This window comes from Pan paniscus, chromosome 7, assembly GCF_029289425.2.
Source record: "Pan paniscus chromosome 7, NHGRI_mPanPan1-v2.0_pri, whole genome shotgun sequence".
Taxonomy (NCBI): Eukaryota; Metazoa; Chordata; class Mammalia; order Primates; family Hominidae; genus Pan; species Pan paniscus.
This window is the reverse complement of record NC_073256.2, coordinates 58,948,340-58,960,484: the sequence shown is the minus strand read 5'-3', so window position 1 is coordinate 58,960,484 and position 12,145 is coordinate 58,948,340.

The window sequence follows — 12,145 nt, the reverse complement described above, 5'->3', positions numbered from 1 at the left end:
TTTCAGAAGCTAAAAATACAGTATAGAAACGTTCTCTTAGGTTAAGGAGAAACCCGTGCTTGTCACAGACTTAAAGTTCTAATTAGAAGTGCAGTTGCTTGGAATACTATGAAGCCATAAAAAATGATGAGTTCATGTCCTTTGTAGGGACATGGATGAAGCTGGAAACCGTCATTCTCAGCAAACTATCGCAAGGACAAAAAACCAAACACCACATGTTCTCACTCATAGGTGGGAATTGAACAATGGGAACACTTGGACACAGGAAGAGGAACATCACACACACACCAGGGCCTGTTGTAGGGTGGTGGGGAGTGGGGAGGGATAGCATTAGGAGATACACCTAATGTAAATGACGAGTTAATGGGTGCAGCACACCAACATGGCACATGTATACATATGTAACAAACCTGCACGTTGTGCACATGTACCCTAGAACTTAAAGTATAATAAAATATATATATATATATACATATAAAAGAAGTGCAATTGCTAATCACATCATTGGTATTCGAGTTTATGTGCATAGAAAAATGTAATTTGCTTATTGTACTGAGAGGCTGTGCTAAAGTAATGTGAAGCTCTCAAAAACATAGATGAAAGTGCTGTCTATTTGATTAAAGGCCAATGTGTTCTGCTCTTCACCAAAAAATAACTTGTCATGTTAATTTCCTCTGGTAGTTTATGAAATATGCCAGGCTGGTTCAAGCCATCAACATGAGTCAGCCAATACTCTGAAGGATCTAAAGGTTTTAAACCACTTTTGGAATATCTACCCTTTTCCTTCAGAAAAAATCCACCTCAGATCTTGAGAAATAAATGAAATCAAATCACTCTATGGGCTGGAACAATGAGTTTGTTCTTCATACATTTGTAGAAAGCTATAGATCATCCATGGACTCCTTCAATGAGGAAAGTCTGCTAATCATAGTAACTTTGGCAAAAGAAAATTAGACCTCATTAATCCTCTAAAAGTGAGTGAAAATGACTTCTGTGAGAGACAGGAGAAAACTGGTTATTTCCACCCATTTGTTGAAGTAATTGCTGTGTTGGAAATATGAAGGCCATCAGATGTGTAATGCAAGTGATAGATGGTAAGAAGTAATTAACAAAATCATAACTGAGACATGCCTATTGAATTTGGTCAGAGTCTCTTAAAAATGAATCAGAGAGAACGAAAGTCTTATTCACAGGCATGCACAAAAAAAATAAAAAGAACAAAGTCATAACTTTATTAGCGGTGCCAAGAGGCTGAGCCAAATAGAAAAAGCAAGCCCCACCTAGAACAGGGGTGCCCAGAGTGGAACCAGCTCCCCAAACGTCCTTCTCTAAGGACAGACCCTTGCAACATCACTGCTCCCTTCAGATTCCAATGTCCTTGGAGTGTACCATTTTACAGCTGACTAAAAGGAGTCAAAGAAAGGTAGATAACTTGCCTGAAGTCCCAGCTGCTAGTGCAGGATTAGGGCCAGACTCTGGGTTGTAAGGTCACTTTGTAAATATGATACTTGGTGCTTCTCAAACTCGAGTTGGGGTCTAGGTGACAAAGGGCTCATATCACAGCTCAGCATCCCTCTACCTGGGTCAGGCCCCGAGAATGCTTTATGTGTCCCTAAGGTTTGAGAACTCATGACCCAAGCCCTCCCCACCCCTCCCCCACAAAAAAAAACCCCAAAGAATATACTAGTCTCCAAAATGTTTGTTATCCTTAACCAATGATGGTTTAATCTGCAACCTCAGTTTATATTTCCAAAAGAAGGTGAGAGTACCCTTTCACAAATATATCAGTAGATACTTCTTCTTGCTTACCTGCACATTATATCAGACTTTCTTTTTATGAAGTACAGCAGTTTGTACACACTGTAAAAATACTGAAGATCCTAGAAATGTAACAGGTGAGCTATTCCATTCACATTGTCTTTAAACCAACGTACTACCATGGGCTCACGGAATGTAGCCATTCCATTTCGCTGAGTCCTGCAAAAACTCCCACCCATCTCCTGAGCTCCATTTGGTCCTTTTCTTATTCATAAATTTTCCTGGTCATTGCTGCCATACTGCATGCTTTGCATGTTGCACAATTTTCTCTGACCTCCAGAATCATTGCAACAGTCCAATGGTTCATTTCCATAAGCACACGAAGTATCTGTCATGCCAAAAATATCCACTTTTAATTATTTTTTCTGAGTTAACTTAACTTTTTTTAATCCTAATAAAACATCCCTTTGTGTTGGTGTATTCCACACCTTCTCCTCTGGTATTTATTGGGCCTGCTGAGTTTTATGATATTTGTGAAACACTTCAATACTAAGTTCAAATGTAACAATTCAACTAACAGAACCAACAAAGATCATGCCTGGGCTACATTGTATGAACAAAAGACCGCATATTTTGGTGGCAACCTCATCAGACGCTCTTTTTTCTTGTGTGTATCCTTACTTATCCCTCTGCAAATTACTATTTAAAAGTCAGGAAGCAGGAAAGTTTTAGTAGCTGAGTTGTACCCAGCAAAAAATTGGCCCTGAGCTATTTGTTAGCTGTTCAAAGAGTGTGCAAAGCTGTCTCACACTGCCCTGTCTGGGGCCAGGAGCCCACCAACTGGTACTAGGAGGTACCCAGAATGCTGCCAGTGCTTGGCTACTTGAGTATCCCTGGAATTGTTCTCATGAACAGAGCTGGGCCCTGTCCTGGAACCAGTGAGAAGGTAGGAGGTTAGAACAGCAATTCCCCTCCATCAACTCCCAGCCATTCCTCCTTCCCCACATAAACACTCTTCCTGTGGGCATATGCTGAGCTCTAGCTGCCTAACCCCACCCTCCACCACACCATATCCTGGGTCTCCTGGGCATCCTGAGAATCTCTGTTACCATTCCACCATGGAATTTGGAGGAAGGGAGGGAATTCTCCCTAACAGCCATCTGAACGAAGGCCAGCTCTTAACTTTATTCCTGCCAATTCTTTTGTTTTTGACAGAATTTAAAGAATGACACCAGCTCAGCCCATGCTTTTTCTTATCTGCCATTTGCATTTCCAAAGCTTCACCTCTGTGCAGTCATCTAAGATCTAAGACCAGATGTCTTATTTCCTCATCTATAATTTAGGAATAATAATACCTCTTTCAAAATACAGTTGTAGAACCATTCCGGGACAAGATGGCCAAATAGGAACAGCTCCAGTCTGCAGCTCCCAGTGAGATCAATGCAGAAGGTGGGTGATTTCTGCATTTCCAACTGAGGTACCTGGCTCATCTCATTGGGACTGGTTAGACAGTGGGTGCAGCCCATGGAGGACAAGCTGAAGCAGGGTGGGGCATTGCCTCGCCCAGGAAGCACAAAGGGTCAGGGAACTCCATCCCCTAGCCAAGGGAGGCTGTGAAGGATTGTGCCATGAAGAATTGAGCACACTGGCCCAGACACTACACTTTTCCCACAGTCTTCACAGCCTGCAGACAAGGAGCTTCCCTCTGGTGCCTACGCCACCAGGGCCCTGGGTTTCAAAACTGGGCAGCCATTTGGGCAGACACTGAGCTAGCTGCAGGAGGTTTTTTTCATACCCCAGTGGCACCTGGAACACCAGTGAGACAGAACTGTTCACTCCCCTGGAAAGGAGGCTGAAGCCAGTGAGCCAAGCGGTCTAGCTCAGCAGATCCCATCCCCACAGAGCCCAGCAAGCTAAGATCCACTAACTTGAAATTCTCACTGCTAGCACAGCAGTCTGAAATCAACCTGGGAGGCTCCAGCTTGGTGGGGGGAGGAGTGTCTGCCATCACTGAGGCTTAAGTAGGCAGTTTTCCCCTCACAGTGTAAACAAAGCCACTAGGAAGTTCAGACTAGGAAGAGCCCACCACAGCTCCACAAAGCCTCTGTAGCCAGAGTGCTTCTCTAGAGTCCTCCTCTCTGGGTAGGGCATCTCTGAAAGAAAGGCAGCAGCCCCAGTCAGGGGCTTATAGATAAAACTCCCATCTCCCTGGGACAGAGCACCTGGGGAAAGGGGCGGCTGTAGCTGCAGCTTCAGCAGACTTAAATGTTCCTGCTTGCTGGCTCTGAAGAGAGCAGCAGATCTCCCAGCACAGCACTGGAGCTCTGCTAAGGGACAGACTGCCTCCTTAAGTGGGTCCCTGACCCCTGTGCCTCCTGACGGGAAGACACCTCCCAGCAGGGGTCAACAGACACGTCATAGAGGAGAACTCCAGCTGACATTTGGTGGGTGCCCCTCTGGGACAAAGCTTCCAGAGGAAGGAGCAGGCAGCAATCTTTTTTTCTGCTGCCTCCGCTGGTGATACCTAGGCAAACAGGGTCAGGAGTGGAACCCCAGCAAACTCCAGCAGACCTGCAGCAGAGGAGCCTGACTGTTAGAAGGAAAACTAACAAACAGAAAACAATAGCATCAACATCAACAAAAAGGACGACCATGCAAAAACTCCATCCGAAGGTCACCAATGGCAGAGACCAAAGGAAGATAAATCCATGAAGATGAGGAAAAACCAGAGCAAAAAGGCTGAAAATTCATGCCAAAAACCAGAATACCTCTTCTCCTCCAAAAGATCACAACTCCTTGCCAGCAAGAGAACAAAACTAGATGAAGAATGAGTTGAACAAATGGACAGAAATAGGCTTCATAAGGTAGGTAATAACAAATTCCTTCAAGCTAAAGGAGCATGTTCTAAGCCAATGCAAGAAAGCTAAGGACCTTGATAAAAGGTTAGAGGAATTGCTAACTAGAATAAACAGTTTAGTGAAGAACATAAGTGAACTGATGGAGCTGAAAAACACAGAACGAGACCTTCATGAAACATACGCAAGTATCAACAGCCAAATCAATCAAGTGGATGAAAGGATATCAGAGATTGCAGATCAACTCAATGAAATAAAACATGAAGACAAGATTAGAGAAAAAAGAATCGAAAGGAACAAACAAAGCCTCCAAGAAATATGGGACTGTGTGAAAAGACCATACCTACATTTGATTGGTGTACCTGAAAGTGACGGGGATAAAGGAATCAAGTTGGAAAACACATTTCAGGATATTATCCAGGAGAACTTCCCCAACCTAGCAAGACAGGGTAATATTCAAATTCAGGAAATACAGAGAACACCACAAAGATACTCCTCGAGAAGAGCAACCCCAAGACACATAATCATCAGATTCACCAAGGTTGAAATGAAGGAAAAACATGTTAAGGGCAGCCAGAGAGAAAGGTTGAGTTACCCACAAAGGGAAGCTCATCAGACTAACAGCGGATCTCTCTGCAGAAAACCTACAAGCCAGGGCTGGGTGTGGTGGCTCACACCTGTAATCTCAGCCCTTTGGGAGGCCGAGGCAGGCAGATCACGAGGTCAGGAGATTGAGACCATCCTGGCTAATGTGGTGAAATCCTGTCTCTACTAAAAATATAAAAAATTAGCTGGGTGTGGTGGCGGGCGCCTGTAGTCCCAGCTACTAGGAAGGCTGAGGAAGGAGAATGGCGTGAACCTGGGAGGCGGAGTTTGCAGTGAGCCGAGATCACGCCACTGCACTCCAGCCTGGACAACAGAGCGGGACTCCACCTCAAAAAAATAAATAAATAAAAGAAGAAAGCCTACAAGCCAGAAGAAAGTGGGGACCAATATTCAACATTCTTAAAGAAAAGAATTTTCAACCCAGAATTTCATTCCAGCCAAACTAAGCTTCATAAGGGAAGGAGAAATAAAATCCTTCAAAGACAAGCAAATGCTAAGGGATTTTGTCACCACCAGGCCTGCCTTACAAGAGCTCCTGAAGGAAGCACTAAATATGGAAAGGAAAAAATGGTACCAGCCACTGCAAAAACAAAGCAAAATGTAAAGACCATTGACACTATGAAGAAACTGCATCAACTAATGGGCAAAATAACCAGCTAGCATCATAATGACAGGATCAAATTCACACATAACAGTATTAACCTTAAATGTAAATGGGCTAAATGCCCCCAATTAAAAGACACAGACTGGCAAATTGGATAAAGAGTCAAGACCCATCAGTGTGCTGTATTCAGGAAATTCATCTCACATGCAAAGACACACATATTCAGGAAACTCATCTCACATGCAAAGACACACATAGGCTCTAAATAAAGGGATGGAGGAAGATTTACCAAGCAAATGGAAAGCAAAAAAAAAAAAAAAAAAAAAAAGCAGGGGTTGTAATCCTAGTCTCTGTTAAAACAGACGTTAAACCAACAAAGATCTAACAAGACAAAGAAGGGCATTACATAATGGTAAAGGGATCAATGCAACAAGAAGAGCTAACTATCCCAAATATATATGCACCCAACACAGGAGCACCCAGATACATAAAGCAAGTTCTTATAGACCTACAAAGAGATTTAGACTCCCACACAATAATAGTGGGAGACTTTAATATCCCACTGTCAATATTGGACAGATCAATGAGACAGAAAATTAACAGGGATATCCAGTAATTGAACTCAGCTCTGGACCAAGCAGACCTAATAGACATCTACAGAACTCTCCACTCCAAATCAACAGAATATACATTCTTCTCAGCACCACATAGCACTTATTCTAAGATTGACCACATAATTGAAAGTAAAACACTCTTCATCAAATGAAAAAGAACGGAAATCATAACAAACTGTCTCTCAGACCACAGTGCAATCAAATTAGAACTCAGGATTAAGAAACTCACTCAAAACCACACAACTACATGGAAACTGAACAACCTGCTCCTGAATGACTACTGGGTAAAAAAATGAAATTAAGGCAGAAATAAATAAGTTATTTGAAGCCAATGAGAACAAAGACACAACCAGAATCTCTGGGACACAGCTAAAGCAGTGTTTAGAGGGAAATTTATAGCACTAAATGCCCACAAGAGAAAGTGGGAAAGATCTAAAATCAACACCCTAACATCACAATTAAAAGAACTAGAGAAGCAAGAGCAAACAAATTCAAAAGCTAGCAGAAGATAAGAAGTAACTAGGATCAAGCAGAACTGAAGGAGATAGAGACATGAAAAACCCCTTCAAAAAATCAATGACTCCAGGAGCTGGTTTTTTGAAACTGTTAATAAAATAGATAGACCACTAGCCAGACAAACAAAGAAGAAAAGAGAGAAGAATCAAATAGACACAATAAAAAATGATAAAGGTGAGATCACCACTGATCCCACAGAAATACAAACTACCATCAGAGAATATTATAAACACCTCTATGCAAATAAACTAGAAAATCTAGAAGAAATGAATAAATTCCTGGAAACATACACCCTCCCAAGACTAAATCAGGAAGAAGTCTAATCCCTGAATAGACCAAAAACAAGTTCTGAAATTGACGCAGTAATTAATAGTCTACCAACCAAGAAAAGCCCAGGACCAGAAGGATTCACAGCTGAATTCTACCAGAGGTAAAAAGAGGAGGTGGTACCATTCCTTCTTAAACGATTCCAAAAGATAGAAAAAGAGGGACTCCTCCATAACTCATTTTATGAGGTCAGCATCATCCTGATACCAAACCTGGCAGAAACACAACAAAAAAAGAAAATTTCAGGCCAATATCCCTGATGAACATTGATATGAAAATCCTCAATGAAATACTGGCAAACTGAATCCAGCAGTACATTAAAAAGCTTATCCACCATGATCAAGTCAGCTTCATTCCTGGGATGCAAGACTGGTTCAACATACACAAATAAATAAATGTAATCCATCACATAAACAGAACCAATGGCAAAAACCACATGATTATCTCAATAGATGCAGAAAAGGCCTTTGATAGAATTCAACACCCCTTCATGTGAAAAACACTCAGTAAACTAGGTGTTGATGGAACATATCTCAAAATAATAAGAGCTATTTATGACAAACCCATGGCCAATATCATGCTGAATGTGCAAACCTGGAAGCATTGTGTTTGAAAACCGGCACAAGACAAGGATGCCCTCTCTCATCACTCCTATTCAACATAGTATTGGAAGTTCTGGCCAGGGCAATCATGCAAGAGAAAGAAAAAAAGCGTATCCAATTAGGAAAAGAGGAAGTCAAATTATGTCTTTTTGCAGATGACATGGTTGTATATTTAGAAAACCCCATTGTCTTAGCCCAAAAACTCCTTAAGCTGATAAGCAACTTCAGCAAAGTCTCAGGATACAAAATCAATGTGTAAAAATCACAAGCATTCCTATGCACCAATAATAGACAGAGGGCCAAATCATGAGTCAACTCTCATTCACAGTTTCTACAAAGAGAATAAAATACCTAGAAATACAGCTTACAAGGGATGTGCAAGAAGAAGTATAAACCACTGCTCAAGGAAATAAGAGAGGACAGAAACAAATGGAAAAATATTCCATGCTCATAGATAGGAAGAATCAATATTGCGAAAATGGTCACACTACCCAAAGTAATATGTAAATTCAATGCTATTCCCATCAAGCTACCATTGACTTTCTTCACAGAATTAGAAGAAACTGCTTTAAATTTCATATGGAACCAAAAAAAAGCCCATATAAGAACAAAGCTGGAGGCATCATGCTACCTGACTTCAAACTACACTACAAGGCTACAGTAACCAAAACAGCATAGTACTGGTACCAAAACAGGCATATAGAGCAATGGAACAGAACAGAGGCCTCAGAAATAACACCACACATCTACAACCATCTGATCTTTGACAAACCTGACAAAAACAAGCAACGGGGAAAGGATTCCCTATTTAATAAATGGTGTTGGGAAAACTGGCTAGCCATAGGCAGAAAACTGAAACTGGACCCCTGCCTTATACCTATACAAAAATTAACTCAAGATGGATTAAAGATTGAAACATAAGACCTAAAACCATAAAAACCCTAGAGGAAAACCTAGGCAATACCATTCAGGACATAGGCATGGGCAAAGACTTTATGACTAAAACACAAAAAGCAATTGCAACAGAAGCCAAAATTGACAAATGGGATCTAATTAAACTAAAGAGCTTCTGCACAGCAAAAGAAACTATCATCAGAGTGAACAGGCAACCTACAAAATGGGAGAAATTTTTTGCAATCTATCCATTTGACAAAGGGCTAATATCCAGAATCTACAAGAAACTTGAACAAATATACAATAAAAAATCAAACAACCTCATCAAAAAGTTGGCAAAGGATATGAACAGATACTTCTCCAAAGAAGACATTTCTTATGCAAACAACAAACGTATGAAAAAAAAAGCTCATCATCCATGGTCATTAGAGAATTGCAAATCAAAACCACAATGAGATACCATCTCACGCCAGTTAGAATGGCAATCATTAAAAAGTCAGGAAGCAACAGATGTTGGAGAGGATGTGGGGAAATAGGAACGCTTTTACACTGTTGGTGGGGGTGTAAATTAGTTCAGTCATTGTGGAAGACAGTGTGGCAATTCCTCAAGGATCTAGAACTAGAAATAGTATTTGACCCAGCAATCCCATTACTGGGTATATACCCAAAGGATTATAAATCATTCTACTATGAAGACACATGCACACATATATTTATTGCAGCACTATTCACAATAGCAAAGACTTGGAACCAACCCAAATGCCCATCAGTGTTACACTGGATACAGAAAATGTGGCACATATACACCATAGAATACTATGCAGCCATAAAAAACAATGAGTTCATGTCCTTTGCAGGGACATGGATGAAGCTGAAAACCATCATTCTCAGCAAACTAACACAGGAACAGAAAACCAAACACTGCATGTTCTCACTTATAAGTGGGAGTTGAACAATGAGAACACATGGGTACAGGGAGGGGAATATCACACACAAGGGCCTGTCAGGGGGTAGGGGGCAAGGAGAGGGATAGCATTAGGAGAAATATCTAATGTAGATGACGGGTTGATGGGTGCAGCAAACCACCATGGCACAAGTATACCTATGTAACAAACCTTCACCTTCTGCACATGTATCCCAGAACTTAAAGTATAATAATTTAAAAAATACAGTTGTGAGGATTCCATCAAATAGTATTTGTAAAAAGTGCTTAGTACCATTATATTCTCACCAAAAGTATTTCAGAATGATTCGGTCATAAGTGTCACAACTATTATATGTATGTTATGAATAATATTTCTTTTTCTTTTCTTTTTTTTTTTTTTTTGAGACGGAGTCTCACTCTGTCACCAGGCTGAAGTGCAGTGACGTGATCTCGGCTCACTGCAACCTCTGCCTCAGCCTCCTGAGTAGCTGGGACTACAGGTGCACGCCATCACACCCAGCCAATTTTTTTATTTTTAGTAGAGATGGGGTTTCACCATGTTGGCCAGGATGGTCTCGATCTCTTGACCTCATGATCCACCCGCCTTATCCTCCCAAAGTGCTAGGATTACAGGCATGAGCCACCGCGCCTGGCCATGAATAATATTTCTAACGTTATGAACTAAACTTCTGCTTTGATTAATACTTTATGCCTTATTTTCCATTATTAAGATGACCCCATCCTTCTTTTATTAAATTTTACTTTGATTTATCTTTTCTCAGTTTCCCCAACTTTTAGCTTCCTGTGTCATTTTATTTTAGATGTGTCCCCTGTAAAAGTATATTACTTGGTTTCATTGTATTTTCGTTTTTGTTTTAATCCTTGCTGAGAGTCTTTGTCATTTACCAGAAAAACTAAGCTGTTATAGACTTTGGCATTCCTAGAACATTTAGTCTTAAGTCATTTTGCTTTGTGTTTTTGCGTGTTACCTTCCTTTTCTTTTGTACTCTGTTATAGGCACTATGTTTCTTCTTTTTTTCTCTAGAAATCTGTAATTTAAATAAAATTTCAATTGTTTAATGGTTACCTTTAAGTTTTTTGAAGAATATATTTAAAACTATAGTTCTTAAATTTTAAAGTTAGAAAATCGAGTATCATTTAATTTTATCTTATCTGAATTTAAGAAATCAGTATGATTTAGGTCAAAATTGTCTCATCCCCTTATTCCCTTTCAAGAAAACCCTAATGTGAACATTGCTGAATTGTGTTCTGAGATCTGATAAACAAGAGAAGTATAAGTCCAGTCTGATATTGTATTAACAATATTTTAAACACAGTTTTTTTTTTCATGTAGCAAGAAGTTGAGAGGTGAGTAATTGAGGAATAGTAGAGCTGCTCAAGGATGTCTTAAAAAATCCAGATTCTTGCATAGCTGAATTTCCAGCTACTTGGGAGGCTCAGGCAGGAAGATTTCTTGAGCCCAGGAGTTTGAGGCTGCAGTGAGCTATGATGGTGCCACTGCACTCCAGTGTGGGAGACAGAGTGAGACTCTGTCTCTTAAAAAAAAGATAACCCAAGAATCCAGATTCTGAGTGTCCTTCTCCTTCTCCATCTTTCATCACTGTATTTCTGGCTGGATTTTTTGACGTGGGAATGCAAAGATCAATAAGGCATATTTCTTGCTTTCAAGATGCTCACAAAATACTGTGTACAGTGGATAAAACATGGTCATAAATTCATTGACATTCCTCCCACCAATAGGTGGGATTGGTGTCCCCTCTTTTTGAGGCTTTGACCACTAGAACATGGCAGACATGATATGGTGCCAGTTTCAGGCCTTATAGATTGGCAATTCCCAGTGCCTTTCTTTGACAGAACTCTGAGCCACAAATAATAAGTCTGATCACTCTGTTGGAGAGACCATAGAGAGACTGTGAAGCTGCATAAAAAGGAAGAGGCTCCCAGCAGAACACAGCCTCCCAGCCCTCCCCACTAAGTGCAGAAATGTGAGTGAAACTGCCTGAACTTACCAGATAGACCTATCACCAGCTGAATACCACAAGTGAGCCAGTGGACCCCACATGGAGCAAAGGATTCTCTCGGCAAGCCCTGCCTGATATCCTGATCCATTTCATTGTGAGAAAGAATAAAATGGCTATGTTAAGCCACTCCGTTTTGGAATAGTTTGTTACACAGAAATAGATTACCAAGAGATAAGTGCATACAAACGGACAATTATTAAACAATATAAAAGGTTATTGGTAGCTGCTTAGGAGAATAGATTTCAATGGCAAATTAAGTAATTGTAATAATAGGCACCTGTTTCTAACAAACGATAAGCTTAAAATCTACATTTATGTATGATTTTTTTCAATTTTATTTATTTTTGTAATTATTAACCAGGTCTCTTTTAGTAGCAGGTGGCAGTTATAGAATTCAGCAGA